The sequence below is a fragment of the Lynx canadensis genome, chromosome A3 (genome assembly GCF_007474595.2).
Source record: "Lynx canadensis isolate LIC74 chromosome A3, mLynCan4.pri.v2, whole genome shotgun sequence".
In the NCBI taxonomy this organism is placed as follows: Eukaryota; Metazoa; Chordata; class Mammalia; order Carnivora; family Felidae; genus Lynx; species Lynx canadensis.
In genome coordinates, this window is record NC_044305.1 from 12,250,887 (window position 1) to 12,268,164 (window position 17,278).

Sequence of the window (17,278 nt, forward strand, 5' to 3'; positions counted from 1 at the left end):
CATCAAAAAGACAAGAGATAACAAGTGTTGATGAGGATGTGGAGAAAAGGGAAGCTTTGTGCATGGCTGGTGGGAATGTAAACTGGTGCAACCACTGTGGAAAATAGTATGGAGATTCCTCAAAAAATTAAAAAAAGAACTATCACAGATCATGTGATCCAGAAATTCCACTTCTGGGTATTTCTCAAAGGAAGTGAAAACATTAATTCAAAAAGATATCTGCACCTCTATGTTCACGGCAGCATTTTTTTTTTTTACAGCAGCCAAGACAGGGAAATAACCTAAGTGTTCATCACTGGATAAATGGATACAGAAAATGTGATAATGTGTATACAATGGAATATTATTCAGCCATAAAAAGGGTAACCCTGCCACTTGTGACAAAACAGATGGATTTTTTTTTTTTTTTAATTAGGCTCTATGCCCAACATAGAGGTTGAACTCATGACCCCAAGATCAAGAGTTGCATGCCCTGAGCCAGCCATGTGCGCCCTGGACGGACCTTGAGGGCATTATGCTAAGTGAAATAAGTCAGAGAAAGATAAATACCGTATGATTACTTTAATGTGGAATTTAAAATTTAAACAAACAAAACACACCAGAGCTCATACATATAGAGAACCAAATGGTGGTTACCAGAGGTGGGGCTTAGGGGTGTATGAAATGGGTGAAGAGGGTCAAAATGTACAAAATTCCAGTTATAAGTAAGTCATGAGGATATAATGTATAGCATGGTGACAAGAATTAATAATATAGGGGACACCTGACCAGCTCAGTTGCGGGAACATGGAACTCTTGATCTTGGGCTTGTGTGTTCAAGCACCACAATGGGTGCAGAAATTACTAAAATAGATAAACAAACAAACAATACTGTATTGTGGGGCAGCTGGCTGGCTCAGTCGGTAGAGCATGGGACTCTTTATCTTGGGGTCATAAGTTCCAAGCCCCATGTTGGGCACAGAGCCTATGTAAGAAAAACAAAGTTCTAATGACAAAAAAAAAAAAAAAAAAAAAAATCTGTAAGGGCACCTGAGTGGCTCAGTTAAGCATCTGACTTCAGCTCAGATCATGATCTCACAGCTCGTGAGTTCAAGCCCCACATCCAGCTCTGTGCTGACAGCTCAGAGTCTGGAGCCTGCTTCAGATTCTGTGTCTCCCTCTCTCTCTGCCCCTCCCCTGCTCTTGCTCTGTCTCTCTCTCTCTCCTTCAAAAATAAACATTAAAAAAAACTTTTTTTTTTTAATCTGTAATTATGTTTAGTTATGGATGTTAACTAGATGTGCTGTGGTCATTTCACAATATATACATATATTACTCATTGTATTATACACCCGAACCTAATGGTAATGTCAATTACAGCTCAATAAAAAAAGATAACAACTTAAAAAGGGGGGGAGGATGGAAGGTCTCCATGGCTCAACTGGTTAAGGTTAAACGTCGATTTCAGCTCAGGTCATGATCTCACAGATCGTGAGTTCAAGAAGCCCCCTATCAGACTCCTCACTGACAGTGCAGAGCCTGCTTGGGATTCTCTCTCCCTCTCTCTCAAAATAAGTAAACTTAAAAAAGTAACAATTTTATTAAGAAAATATTCAAATCTTAAACAACACCAAATATAAATCACAGAATACACTGCCACTGACCAAAAAAAATTCACATCTAATACATTATAAATTCTAAACTAAATCTATGGCTTATACCCACATGACTGATGACATAAAGAAATACAGACAGAAAAAACAGCACATATATACAGATTATAAGAGTGAGTGCATGCACACATCATTCTCCATAAACAAAAAGCTTGAGAATGCTATAAAAGAGGACTCTGTGGTCTCTGGGTTGTTGCTGAGTAGGTAAAATTAAGTGCAAAATGACAGAACTTTCTGGGGCGATAAAAAATGTTCTAAAACCGTGCTGATGAGATGGTGGTGACAGATGCACAACTGTATACAATTATTAATGACACTCACCAAAAAGTACACTTCACATGAACTCACAGTAAGTTATACTTCAATAGTTATTTTTTAAAACTGCACTTCTGCTTAGATCCCAGGACCCAGCTTTAGGGAAAAAGTCACACTAGCTCCCAGGAACCTAGGAAATGTCGCCTTTTCAAGGCAACCATGCACCCAACTAAATTTGGAGCTTCTAGAGCAAAGAAGAAAAAAATTAAGTATGTAATAATTTTTGTAAAATGTAATTAAGCTAAGTGGAAAAAAAGTCAAATACACCACAATTCAAACTATGTAAAAAAAAAAAATTTAGGGGTGGCTGGCTGGCTCAGTTGATAGAGTGTGCAACTTTTGATCTCAGGGTGCAGGGTTTTAAGTTTGAGCCTCACACTGGGTACAGAGATTACTTAAAATCTTTAAAAAATGTACACATACCCCCATCTATAGAAAAATACACTCCAAAATGTAAACAGTGATAAATGTCTATGTGATGAACACTGGACATTTTTGTTCTCTTCATATTCTTTTAGATTTCCCTGATATCCTACAGAACTACCTATATGTATTACACTTACAATCAGAAAGTTATTAAAATTTTATGGCATTTTTAAGGGGACCTAGGTGGCTCAATCAGGTAAGCATCCGACTTTGGCTCAGGTCATGATCTCAGTTTGTGAGTTTTAGCTCTGCACAGGGCCCTCTGCTATCAGCATAGAGCTCCCTTCAGATCCTGTCCCCTTTTCTCTCTCCTCCCCTGCTCGCACTCTCTCACTAATAGTAAATAAACATTAAAAAGTAAGTAAATAAAATTTTGTTGTCTTTTTAAAATGACCTTGTCACAGGTAATTAAATTTAGGCTCTCAATGGAGCTTATATATTAGTTGGAAGACAAGACACAACTGTGATTCCAGCTACAAACTAATCCCTTTCCTGCAGTTTTGAAATCCAAAAATCTATAAACTGAAAGGTTTTTGTTGTTGTTGTTTTTTAAGTTTGTGGCAAACTCATTTAGCAGCAAAACCTGGCCCAAACTGCCTGAGGCTATAAATAAAGTATCTTATTTTGTATAAAAATTTGTCTTACTTAAGAAATACTAACGTGTTTGCAGAGTGCTACCCCACATCCCACAGAGAAAGTTGCATAATCCACAGTATGTGCATCCAAAAAGAAAGCCTGAAACACATTTGTCCCCTGGAGTAGAGGTGCCAAATCAGTCACACAAAAACTTAACTGTTAGGAGGTTGTTAACAAGAGAGTCACTTGGCCTACATTTCCATGTGGGCCAAGATTTCCAAGAGGCTGTCTTGAGTTGAACTTGAAGGATACATAGAACTGGAAAGGCAAAATAGAATGAAGACCCATCCAACACACGAACTAGTGTGAGCAAAGTAACAAACAGGAAGCTACATAGCTCCTTTGGGGAACAGTGGAATTGAAGGCTGAGATCAGATCTTATTATTAGATCCTTAAGACTTAGCTGAAGAGTTACATGATTTAATGTACAATAGGAAGCCACTACGGTTTTTTTGAAATGGGTCAAAACTTAATGAAAGTGGAGTATATGAACTTTGGGCTGGTAATGGTTTCCGGAATGGAGCTGTAGGGAACAAGTGAAGATCTGTTAGGACCCTTTTTTTTTTTTTTTAAACGGGACAATCTATGAACCAGGCACATCTATGAACCAGGCACAATGCTATGGACCACAATCTATGAACCAGGCACAATGCTAAATGTTTTTGTATGCTTCATATCATTTCATATAAGCATTTTACATACAAGAAGACTCAGAGATTAACGTGCCCCAAGTCACACACAGTTAATAAAAATCAGATTCAGGAACGCCTGGGTGGCTTGGTTGGTTACGTGAACGGCTCTTGGTTTCGGATCAGGTCATGATCCTGCAGTTCATGAGTTTGAGCCCTGTGTCAGGGTCTGTGCTGACAGCGCAAACCTCCTTGGGATTCTCTCTCTCCCTCTCTCTCTCTCTGCACGTCCCCTGTTCGCTCCTGCTCTCTCTCAAAATAAATAAACTTAAAAAAAAAATCAAATTCAAATCAGTCTGACTCTATAGGTCTACTCTCTTCCTACCAAGGCTATCTTATCTCTCAGGTGGAAGAAATAATGACAGAAGCCTGACCTAGAATGGAAGCACTGGGAATGGCAATAGAAAGGACATGTTGAGGAAGGGAGAAAGGAAGAAAGGAGGAGGAAGGGAGGGAGGAAGGAAAGGAGACAGATAGACAAAGGGCTATAGTTAATGCTGTGCCTGTGCAGCTTATACCTCCACAGCCAGAAACCACAACCTTCTAAGGAGAATATTTGTTTGAAACTATCTGTATTCTCCTTATTAGAAACTGGAAACATTTTTATCATAAGGGAAGCCAATATTCTGACTGTTCTAGTAGATTTGCCCACCAATCTATTCACTTCTTTTGACCCAGGGCAAAACACTCCATGGCATGAATATTAAGTCCTACTCAACCATACACACAATTTGAGAGGCCACCCTTTCTGGGTTTTATATCAAAAGTTTGGAAAAGGTAGGGGTGCCTGGCTGCTCATAGTCGGTGGAGCATGTGACTCTTGATCTAAGGGCTGTGAGGTCAAGAGATCCTTAAAAATAAAATCTTACAAAAAAATAGTTTGGCAAATGCTATACATTATAATCCCCTTTTGGAGATTCACCTTAAAGTCTTCAGGAACTGAAGCAGTAAGTTATCAGGTTAATGTTGTTTAACCCAGAGTTCCCCCTCATTACTTGGCCACAGAACTACTTCATTATATAAAACTTCGCAACATGTGATTTAATCAATTTATTTCCCATTCTTTTTTTGTGTTGAAATGCTCGATCTGTTATGAAATCATGAAAGTTGGCTGTTGCCAAGCAAAATTATTTACATCAGTATACACGAGCTTAAAAAATACGAAACAAAACTCATCTTTTTCTATCACACAAATTTGTCCTACCTTTTTGAGATTTAGGCAAGGCAGCATGTTAGAAACTGTGTGTGTGTTGGGAGGATTAGAGATTAATTGGATCTATTCTGTTGAGTTTAATACACTCCTAATAATTTTGCATTTCACTAACTTTCTTCATTATGTTCCTATAGCACTGTACATATCACAACCAAAATCTCTTAGATTCCTCATAATTTATCTGAATTAAAAATCCAAACTCTTTACCATGGCAAAGTCTTATGCAATCTGACACCTGTCAACCTCACCTACCTTCCTTTTGGCTCTGTGCTCAAGCCACAAAGCCTTCCCTCTGTTGCTTGAACCAGCCAAGACAGTTCTCCATGCCTGTAATAATGCTCTTCCTTCTAATCTGATACTGGGCATCATTCAGCTGTCAGCCCACCATCAACTTCTTAAAAAGGCCTTCCATCACTATCATCTACACTATTAACAGCAGTAACATCATCTGAAATAGCTTTTTTGCTTTTTTTTAAGTATCTTTAATGTAACTGCTATCCTTATTTATAAGCTCCTTAGGGCAGGGACTTTGTATGTCTTGTCTCTGTAAGCCCAGGACTTTTACCACTGCCTGGCACATAGAAGATATTCAGTAAGCATTTGTTGCATGAACTAAAGGATGAGTCAATGTCAGTCAACTAGCTAAAACAGGAGTTCCCGGTATGGATTAGAGACTATTCTTCAAGGATCAGTTATGAGGAACCCCAACAACACAGGAATTCAGTTACATGACCAACTTACCCACCATAATTCGTTTCTGTTCACTTAAAAGTGTTTCAAGGAAGAAGTGAATCCGACAGACTTCAAGCTGTATTACAAAGCTGTAATCATCAAGACAGTATGGTACTGGCATAAAAACAGACACATCAATGGAACAGAATAGAGAACCCAGAAATGGACCCACAAACGTACAGCCAACTAATCTTTGACAAAGCAAGAAAGAATATCCAAGGGAACAAAGACAGTCTCTTCAGCAAGTGGTGCTGGCAAAACTGGACAGCGACATGCAGAAAAATGGACCTGAACCACTTTCTGACACCATACACAAAAATAAACTCAAAATGGATGAAGACCTAAATGTTAAGACAAGAAGCCATCAAAATCCTTGAGGAGAAAGCAGACAAAAACCTCTTTGACTTTGGCCATGACAACTTCTTACTCAACGCATCTCTGAGACAAGGGAAACAAAAGCAAAAACGAACTATTGGGACCTCATCAAAATAAAAAGCTTCTGCACAGTAAAGGAAACAATCGGCAAAACTAAAAGGCAAGCGATGGAATGGGAGGAGATACTTGAAAACGACATATCAGATAAAGGATCACTATCCAAAATCTATAAAAAACTTATCAAACTCAACACCCAAAAAACAATTAATCCAGTGAAGAAATGGGCAAAAAACATGAATAGACACTTCTCCAAAGAAGACATGCAGATGGCCAATCGACACATGAAAAAATGCTCAATACCACTCATCATCAGGGAAATACAAACCAAAACCACTATGAGATACCACCTCACACCTGTCAGAATGGCTCATTAACAACTGAGGCAACAACAGATGCTGGTGAGGATGTGGAGAAAGAGGATCTCTTTTGCACTGTTGGTGGGAATGCAAACTGGTGCAGCCGCTCTGGAAAACAGTATGGAGGTTCCTCAAAAAATTAAAAATAGAACTACCTTACAACAAGCAATTGCACTACTAGGTATTTATCCAAGGGATACAGGTATGCTGTTTCGAAGGGAAACACGCACCCCCATGTTTATGGCAGCACTATCAACAATAGCCAAAGTATGAAAAGAGCCCAAATATCCATTGATAGATGAATGGATAAAGATGTGGTGTGTGTGTGTATACACACACACACACACAATGGAGCATTAGTCGGCAATCAAAAAGAAGGAAATCTTGCCATCTGCAACTACGTAGATGGAACTAGAGGGTATTATGCTAAGCTAAATTAGTCAGAGAAAGACAAATATCATATGATTTCACTCATATAAGGACTTTAAAACACAGAACAGATGAACATAAGGGAAGGGAAGCAAAAATAATATAAAAACGGAGGGGGACAAAACATAAGAGACTCTTAAATACAGAGAACAGAGGGTTACTGGAGGGGCTATGGGTGGGGGGATGGGCTAAACGGGTAAGGGGCACTAAGGAATCTACTCCTGAAATTACTGTTGCACTATACCCTAACTAACTTGAATGTAAATTAAAAAAATTAATTAATGGGGTTCCTGGGTGGCTCAGTCGGTTAAGTGTCTGACTTACGGCTCAGGTCATGATCTCATGCTTAGTGAGTTCGAGCCCCACATTGAGCTTTGCGTTGACAGTGCAGAGCCTGTGTCATCCTTTGTGTGTGTGTGTGTGTCTCTCTCTCAAAAATAAATAAACATTAAAAATAATTTAAAAAAAGAAAAAAATAAATTCTTTAAAAAAGTGAATTTGAGATCTGTCCTATATTACTGTTCATATTATGTCAGTGTTCATACTTTTGTTTCAGGATTCTGCACTTACCGTCCTCCCTGCCTGAACAGCTCTGCCTCTGGAGAGCTGCATGGCTCACTGACCACTTCACTCAGGTCTTTTTCCAAGGTTGTCTCTTTTCAGAGATAAGTTCCTGGACCATCCTATCTAAAAGAGCACCCACATTAGTCACTCTCCATTCCCTTATTCTATTTTTCCAAGCTCCAAATTCCCAAATATTATAGGCCATATTACTTTGCTTTCTTGTTCACTGTGCTTCTCTCTTCCCTAGACTCTAGGTTCCATGAGAGTAGGGGCTTTGTGTTTTGTTCATTTCAATCTCCCTAGAGCTTTACAATAGTGATAAATACCTAATATGTATTTCTTATACTATTTTCAAAAGCTACATTCCCTTGATTTTTCCATCAAAAGCATTATCATTTCACACGTTTGTTCTGGTCAATTGACTGTGAAAAATAAGAGGTGGGGAAAACTGATTCTAAGACCACATGATAGAATGACCCTAAAATGACAAAGTTGAGGTACTAAAATACGACTATTTGTAAGTTAAAAAAAAGTGGGGGCGGGGGGGCACCAGCATGGTTCAATTGGCAGAGCAACCAACTCTTGATTTGGGCTCAGAACTGACAGCACAGAGCCTGCTTGGGATTCTCTCTCTCTGCCCCTCCCCAATGCACTCTCTCTCTCAAAATAAAATAAACTTTAAAAAAGTGTGCATTGGGGACAGGGGAGATATACAAACATACATGCAACAATCCCTAAAAGTCAAAATACTACACAGACTCTACAATTTAGTATTAGTTAAGGAACTAAATATTTATCAACAAACCCTTTTTGTATCTCCTTAATGATAATGTCTATAAAACCAAATTATAAGCTTAGCCCTGATTTGGGAAAGCATGACAAATAAGGTAATTTTAGAGAATACTCCATAGGTATTCACCATACATGGGCAAAATCAAGGTCTAATTAAGCTACCTAATTTGGCCACGGGTGAAAGTACTTTGACTTTTTAAAATATCAGCAATATGTAAACATAGAAAGTGTTACTGATTTTAAAATAAAGATTCAAACTAAAAATGGGAAATACATTCTTTTGCCTTTAAAAAAGGGGCGACGCTTTAGTTTTTCCACAGAACTATCTTTGGAAATCCTTACCAATTCAGTTAAAAAATAAAACACATGTGCCACAGTAACTCAATTATGAGAAACTTATCTAAATTCCAAGTTCTTCTTGTTGAATGAATGGCTGGACCTAAGTCTAGCCTCTTCCCACAGGCCCTCAGTTATGGATGAAGACTTGGAATAAAAGCTTTCCAAGGCCATCTCACAGACATCTGTGACATAAGCTGATTCAAGATCCGTGCCTTTTCCTTAGATATTTCTTCCACATTAGAGAACCATTCCTGAGTCCTTACATCTGGGGAAAGGGAAAGAGTTCCAATGAATGAAAACTATCTGGCACATACACATCAAGAACATACCAAGGCACTTTGACCCACCCTCTGCTTTCTAATCACAGGAACATACCATTTAGAATCAAATCCAAACTCTGTAATTGTCTACAAAGCCCTACATGATCTGGCCCCTGGACACCTCTCCTTTCTTCATACACTACTGTAGCATGCTGGATTTTCCTCCAATATTGTAAGTCTATTCCTATCCTCGAGCCTTTGTACTTTCTATATCCTCTGCCTAGAATCCTCTGTCCCCTCACCTTTCCATGGCTGGTCTCAGCTCATATGCCACCTTCTTCACCTGTCACTTATCAGTATCTGAAACTATCTAATTCATTTATTTGTATTGTTTCTTTCTCCCACTAGGATACAAGCTCTCCACGGGAAAGGACCCTGTCCATGTTTATTTCTTCACTGTTTTTCCAGAGATTAAGTGGATGCTCTGTAGTTATTAAATGAATAAAAGAACAAATTAATTCCAAAGCTAGAGCAGTGCTCTCAAACCCATCCAATCCTGTATAGGAAACCTCTGCGCCCACCGCTTCTCAGCCTTTTGGCTAAGGTCAAATGTAGGAAACCTCTGTCCCAGCCCCCAAATAGCAGAAATCAAAGTAACCAGATGGGAAGAGAAAATTCCCTTGCATTGATGGAAAGAAGGGGAAGAGTCTTGAGGCGGGCGGGGTGGCGAGAACAGGGTGAACTAAGAGTCCCGGGAATTATGCAAAAACTGGAGAAACACACACACAAGTAAAAACTTCGGATGGGGGTGGGGGGCGAGGGGATGAGAAAAGAACGCTGGTGGGATCCAAGAGTAAAAGTCCCCTTCTGTGCTTCCAAGGAATAATACCACGTGGCAAGCACTCATCACCAGAACACAACAACAAAGACAGGCAAGGTCCTTGCTCTTGAAGTTCACAGCCCAGCAGCCGAGAGACAGTGAACAACTCTAAGTAGTTCTAGATAATGATAAATGCTATTAAGAGGTGAAAGAAAGAAGCCCTCAGAGAAGTTGGTCAAAGAAGGTGTAAGAGGCGTGAAACAGGGAGCCAGTCTTGCAAACCTAAGAGGTCGGTAATTTTCAAGCAAACGAAAAGGCAGGTCCAAACGCTTCACGGTGGGCACGAGCTTGGAACATTTAAGGAAACAGAAGTCAGCAGTACAGCTACAGCGGCTAAGAGCAGATGGGTGGAAGAGGCGGACAACGGTCACTTCAGGTGGGACTCTGTAAACCACGGTAATAACTGAGTGGATTCTCACAGCCACTTTACCAAGCAGATTGTTTTCAAACCCACTTTGCGCATAACGAAATGGGAGACACCGAGGGATGAAGTGACTAGCCCTGCATTGCACTCCTAGGGAGAGGCCAAATCTGGAGCGAACCCAGGCCTTCCAATTCCAAAGCTCATGCTCCGAACTACCGTATTATCGCGTTTCCCCCCAAGAGCTGGACTCTACATTACTGGGCAGGTGCAGGGACTAGGACATACTCCTTAACTCAGCAAAGTGAGATCACGATGCTCAGTTACGGTCGGGGAGACTGAAGCACAGGGAAGTTAAAGTTCCCCCCTCTCAAATCAGAAAGTGAGTCGGAGTAAGAGGAGGTCTGGGCGGCGGCCGTCCCTCACCCAGCAGCCCGGCCGGACAGGCCTCGCCGCGGCACTCAGCTCACGTTGCGGGTGGCCGGGAGCGACGAGAACGGACGCGCAGGCGCGACCAATGAGAGGCGGCCTTCCCGAGCGGCCCGGCGGCGGCGCGACCAATCGGCGCGGCGCTGGAGGGGAAGGGGCGGACGCTCGGGCAGCTCGCGTTAGGCCGCGCCTCGGGGGCCCTCGCCCCTCACAGGCCCTGGGGCCGCCCCGCGTGGGCCCGAGCCTCGGGGCGCCGCGAGGTGAGGTGAAGAGAGACCCGTCGGTGCAGGCAAAGACCTCGCCCGAGGGCGCCTCCCGAAGCATGGGCCCGCATTCCGCTCTCGCCCAGAGGCGCGGTCCTTGCTTCCCAGCGCTCGGAAGTGTCAGGAGCGCCGCATCCCTCCCCTAGCTGGGTCCCAAGAAGCCACCCTGCCAGGCCATGCACGCCCCGCGCCTCACCTCCTGGGGATACGGGAACGGAGAAGGGAATCTCAGCCGCGAACTGTGGCCGGCACTACCCACCCCTGCCGCTCCGCCTCACATTCAAACCCCGGCAAAATGGCGCGGCGGCGAGGCTGCGGCCCGGGCGCATGCGTGAGAGGGGCAGAGGCGGGGGGGCGGGGCCAGGAGCGCTCGGGCCCCACCCAAACTCGAAAGACCAATGGAAACGCGCTCCGTGTTTGCGCTGACGTCACAAGCGACAATGCCCTTTGGCTTAGATCACCGCCGCGGGCATCGCAATCCTCATCCTCCCCCCCCCCCCCCCCCATGGACGCTGGTTCGGCCAGGGGCCGCTGGAGTGCGACTTCGTCTGACGTAGGGCTTCAGTGAGGCACGTAGTAGGTCTTATATAACTGTTGAACGAACTGCTCAAAGTCCTGTCCATAGCCTTAGACGGAGAACTTTCTGCCCCCTCGCAGAGCGCATGTTTTACAGCGAGAGAAGGAATAAACAAAATAATTTCAGATCTTGATAAGCGCTATGAGAAGAAAATTTAAAACAGGGTGATATGACAGGCAGTGACTCAGAAGGTCATTGGATGGTCAGAGAAGGCCTCTGAACAAGTGACATTTGGCCTGAGTTTCAACAAGGAGACAGCTGTGTGAAGATCAGGCGTGAACTAGGCTGGGGCTTAATGAAGTGCGGAGGAACAGGAGGCGGAAGGTAGAGAAGCCAGCAGGGGCCAGATGATGTAGGGCTCATAAGCCTTGTTAGACTGTGCCTTATGTGCATCCACTACAGGATGGCCACCAAATCTACATTTTATTTTATTTTATTTTATTTTATTTTATTTTATTTATCTTATTTTATTTATTTATTTTATTAAGTTTATTTATTTTTGAGACAGACAGAGCATGAACGGGGGAGGGGCAGAGAGAGAAGGAGACAAAGAATCGGAAGCAGGCTCCAGGCTCTGAGCTGTCAGCACAGAGCCCGACGCGGGGCTCAAACTCACGGACCGCGAGGTCGTGACCTGAGCTGAAGTCGGACGCTTAACCGACTGCGCCACCCAGGCGCCCCCCAAATCTATATTTTAAAAGGCCCACCAGTTGCTGTGTGGAAATGGACTGTATGGGGGGAAGAGCTTGAAGCAGAGGAGACTAGAGGCCTCCAGGAGAGAGATGAGATGCTCGGACTCAGGTGAGTAACGGTGCATATGGAAACAAGTGGACAGCTTCAGGAGATACTGTAGAGGTAGGGCCTGCAGGATCTTATGATCCATTGAGTGTGACAATGACAGGAAGCAATGAGGACTTATGGAAATCCCATCCCTCAGTTTTGGCCGCCAGCAGGCCCAGCTCTTTCAGAGCCCATCCCTTGCAATTGCTAGTTTGCTCCTCCAGGGACTGAAAGGCACATATTTGGTTATCATTCAAGGAAACAAATATAAGAACACAGAATTACATAGGCACTGAGAATTGCAGAACTCTCACCACGTAATGACTCTGTCCAAACCTCTGCAGCAAGAAATGACCGAACTTGAACTTGGCTTCTAGCAGCATAAAGCCATGACCTTAGTATGACCCCAGTGTCCCCCCCCCCCCCCCCCCCATAACTGCTTGAGAAAACTCAATGCTGCCAGGAGAATTTACTGTTTGTGTTTGTTCTAGCCCAACACCTAAGGATAGGCCCTCACTTTCTTAGAACATTTACTTTTTTTTTTTTTTTAAGTTTATTAATTTTGAGAGAGAGAAAGCGTGAGCAGTGGAGGGGCAGAGAAAGAGGGAGACAGAATCCCAAGCAGGCTTTCGGCTGTCAGTGCAGAGCCCAACACGGGGCTCAGTCTCATGAACCATGAGACCATGACCAGAGCAGAAATCCAGAGTTGGTCGCTTAAACGACTGAATCACCCAGGCTCCCCATCTTAGAGCATTTACTAAGAAGGGCTTACAATTGTGAATTCTTCTTCAGTCTCTTTGAGATATATATGTATCTGTTGCAATTAGGAGTGTCTTTCTCAATGACCTGAAAGCCGTTCCTTTGAAATATAATCATCAGGAAGGTGATTGTCTCTCGGTCTCTTGGTCTCTGTGGGAGGCTGCAATCTTGATAATTGCCAGCTAGCAGACATAGCTAACCTGATCACATTTACACCGACCAACCCTTTGTAAGTTTTTACCTGTGCCCTCACTCTCTCCCGCACTCCCTCATTCTCCTTTAAAATGCCCAATCACCTCTGCATAGTCGGAATCCACTCTTTCCCCTACTGTCAGTAGTTACTGAATAAAATCTGTTTTTACTGTTTTAACAATCTCCAGCTTTGTTTATCTTTGATAGCACCCTGCCTATGAACATGTAAAAGCAATTCCTGAGATAAAATGTAAAAAAAAAAAAAATGCTGTTTGAGTGAATGATGTAAGTTTTTGTAAAATTGCTCAACATCTCTTATCACAGCCCACAAACGCTGCAAGATCTGGCCCCTGCCAACCTGCCTGACCTCATCACCTTCCTTCCTCCTCCTCTCCACCCTCACTCAGTGTAGCCACCTCACCTTCCTTTTTGTTCTTCCAAGATCCAAGCTTTCTCCCACCTCAGAGTGTTTGTAGCTGCTCTTCCCTCTGCCTGGAATGCTCTTCTAGACCCCTGAATAACTGACTCCATCTCTGTACATTCAGATTCCAACTCAAATGTCACCATCCTGTCTGAAATTGCCCACTGTCCACACCCAGTAACTCGACATTTAGGTTTGCCAGATTTAGCAAGCAAAATACAGGACACCCAGTTCAATGTGAATCTCAGAAAAGCAGTGCATGATTTTTTTAGTGTAAATATTGCATGGGACATACTTATACTAAGAGATTATACATTGTTTATCTGAAATTCACATTGACTCAGGTGCCCTGAATTTTATCTGGCAACCCTAGCCTCATATCTTTCTGTTTTCTTCATAGCATTTATCACTCTTTGTGATTGTCTCTTTGTTAATTGTTCCCCTCATCATTAGCTTAAGGACTTTATTAGAAAAAGTACCTTGGGGCACCTGGATGGCTCAGTCAGTTAGGTGTCAGACTCTTTTTTTTTTTTTTTTAAGGTTATTTATTTTATTTTGAGAGAGAAAGTGCAAGTCAGGGAGGGGCAGAGACAGAGAGGGAGAGAGAGTGAATTGCAAGCAGGCTCTGCACTGTCAGTGCAGATCCCGACACAGGGCTTGAACCCACAAACCGTGAGATCATGACCTGAACCCAAGTTGGACACTTAACCGACTGAGCCACCCAAGTGTCTGATTTTTGATCTTGGTTCAGATCATGATCTCACAGTTTGTGAGATCAAGCCCTGGATCGGGCTTTGTGCTGACAGCTTGGAGCCCACTTGGGGCTCTCTCTCTCCCTGTCTCTAAAATAAAGAAATAAGCTTTAAAACAAAGGACGTCATTTATCTTATTTACAGCTGTACCCCCTAGCACCTAGCACACAACACCTGCTCAATAAGCATTTGTTGAATGCTGAATGAAATACCCTATATAAATAAAGTTCACTGAGAAAGATGTAAGTTACTGGGACATTGGTGGAAAAGATGTATTTTTACCATTACAGCAACAGGACAAGCAATCAATCATACGTATCTGCTTTCCTGGACAAACATTGTCTTCCAGTCCTGGTGAGAACAATCCTGATGATTTAACAGTTTTCCATCTCTGAGAGCTAATCACGAGGGAGGCTGGCTGGAGTCCTGTGTCGTCCAGCATCTCTGCCAGTTTCTGCAGAAAGCCCTGAAGTGTGCCAAGGTTCCCGTGTCTGTGGATACAACTCTAGTGGTGCCCACTCCCTTTGCTCCCTGCAGCTGCAAGAAGAACTGTGCAGGTGAGGGGCACAGAAAAAGGTTGGTGTGTCCTCCAGCCTCCATGGGTGATACCTGAAGACTCCCCTGGGAATCTGTATTGTGTTCTCTATGTCCTTACTTTTTTTTTTTTAATTTTTTTTAACATTTATTTATTTTTGAGACAGAGAGAGACAGAGCATGAACGGGGGAGGGGCAGAGAGAGAGGGAGACACAGAAACGGAAGCAGGCTCCAGGCTCTGAGCCAGGCTCGAACTCATGGACAGCGAGATCGTGACCTGAGCTGAAGTCGGACGCTTAACCGACTGAGCCACCCAGGCGCCCCTCTATGTCCTTACTTTTAATTTTGCTTTATCAGATGTTCTCTGAGAGGCTCATTTATTGGTCTCCCACCGTGATTCTGGCATCGTCATTGTTAAAGTGTATTCACTGGTGTTTTGTTGTATGTTGTAAAGCTATTAGGCAGATAAGGTTCCTGCCATTTCTTCCAGATGTTGAAGTCTATCGACCATCTCACAATGCGCAATATTCCTCTTTGGCCTGTTCAGACCTTTCGTCTTCCAATTCTATCTTGTCTGACATCAATATTACTAGACTTGCTTTCTTTTGGTTAACAGTTTCCTGGCGTATCTTTTCATCCCCCCGGCTTCATTGAGATAGAATTAACATGTCTTGACACATCTTTTACCAGCCCTTTACTGTCACTCTTTGATCTTGTGTCACACTAGTTAAGACCATGGACTTGACTACCCATGGACTTGACTTAATGCCATCTGCATGACAGTGGGCACGTTACTTGTAATTGAGCTGTCTAGTCTCTACAGTAGTGATAGTAATAGGAATTGGCCTCACAGGGTAGGCAGGAGGATGAAAGAGACAGGATAGATGAGGCCCGTGGAGAAGCACCTGAAAAACAGTAACCGTCCAAACAATGTTAGGTCTTATGCCCATCCTGTGACGGGGTGGCAGTGTATTTTTGATGTCCTCCTGTTGTCCCCAGTCCTGCCTTTCCCAGGCCCCTGTGCTTTAAAAGGTGCCATTCTGGTCCTGCCCCAGCTCCCACAGGTGAGGAGGGGGCCCTGCTCCAAGTGGGTGTGCTCACCCGGAACCCATACCACCTCCTTTCAGACCTCGTTCCGGTGACACAGGACCCTGGAATTCTCCACCGACAGGCCCCAAGCCCTCTTCCAGGGTCTGTGGAAACCTCTTGCCTGGGTCGCTCCTGGGAGCTGAGACACAGCAGCTGTGAGCATCCCTAAACGGGCAGTGGGACTTGTGGACAGATGTGTTTGCAGGGGGTTTGGACAGAGCTGTGTATCCTCGCACACACATTCAAAGCCTCGTGGTACAGGTTGAGGCCTGGGGTGGGAAGAGAAAGGGTGCAGGATGAGGGCTGATTCTCCCCATGTTGCTGTGTTCTGACATGGAAGTCTGAGCCTGAGAATTCCATCTTTTTTTTTTTTTGTAGAATTCCATCTTTGAACCTGGGCTTCCAGGTTCTGCAAAGGTGTTGCTTGTCAAGGAAGGAAGATGGAATGTGTGTTTTTGAACACTTACTATCTTGACATATAACTTTTAAATATGTATTAGTTTAGTTTAGTTTTAATGTTTATTTATTTTTGAGGGGGGTGACGGACAGAGGATGTGAAGTGGGCTCTGTGCTGACAGCAGAAAGCCGGACGTGGGGCTTGAACTCACAAGCCATGAGATCGTGACCTCATGATCAAGCCGAAGCTGGAAGCTTAACCCACTGAGCCACCCAGGCACCCCAACTTTTAAATATTTACACTTACTGGATGCAAGGCCACATCTGTATGTCTGCCCCAGAGCCACAGACGTCAGCAGTGTGCTGTGCTTTCTGCCGAAGGGGGCCAGTGCCCTACATCACCTACTTCTGAATGTCTGCTATACCCTGTACATCAACACAGTCCTCCCTGTGTGAGATCCGTCCTTGGAGACAGACCGAAGACAGCATCAAGGATGCAGTGCCTGGAGGGATGGGGCCAGGAGCTCATGGCTCTCCAGCACCAAGAGGTGGTGTGGGACAGCGTTTAAGAGGCAGGCTCTAGAGCCAGACTGCAGGGCTTTGAATCTAGCTGTGTTGCCTTAGATGAGTTCTTTGACCTCTCTGAGCCCCAGGTACCCTTCTATAAAAAGCAGAGCGTGATGATGGTAACGACACCTACCTTAGGCAGTGGTTGTGACAGTCTAAGGAGATGACGTGTGCAGGGCAAATGCCTGGCACGCTCAGAATCCAATAAATGATCATTATTACTGTTATTAATCTGCTGCTAGGTGCTATCTCAATAATGAAAACAACAATAGCTGACATGGAAAGAGCATATAAAATGATCAGTGGGGAAGCCTGACAGGAGGAGTGAAGTTCTCTTTCTCTTATCCTTTGGTGGAGGGGGAAGAGTCCAGGGAATACGGAGCTTCAAACCAGAGCCCTTTGGGTACCTGTGGCCTTTGGAGTTGAGGACTGAGCACCT

The 17,278-nt window shown here is 43.6% G+C and overlaps 1 protein-coding gene across 2 annotated transcripts in view; it reads right to left on the reverse strand.

The window, feature by feature from the left end:
- Positions 1 to 11,108, reverse strand: part of CSE1L (chromosome segregation 1 like) — a 47,804-nt gene extending 36,696 nt beyond the window's left edge. Inside the window, exon 1 of one of the 2 annotated variants that reach the window (XM_030309439.2) lies at positions 10,968 to 11,108. The gene's annotated coding sequence lies outside the window, so the exon portion shown is untranslated. Of the gene's footprint in view, positions 1 to 7,453; positions 7,531 to 10,967 lie in introns of those variants that run through there. The other variant, XM_030309440.1, reaches the window with a different exon arrangement.
- Between the last annotated feature and the right edge of the window lie 6,170 nt (positions 11,109 to 17,278).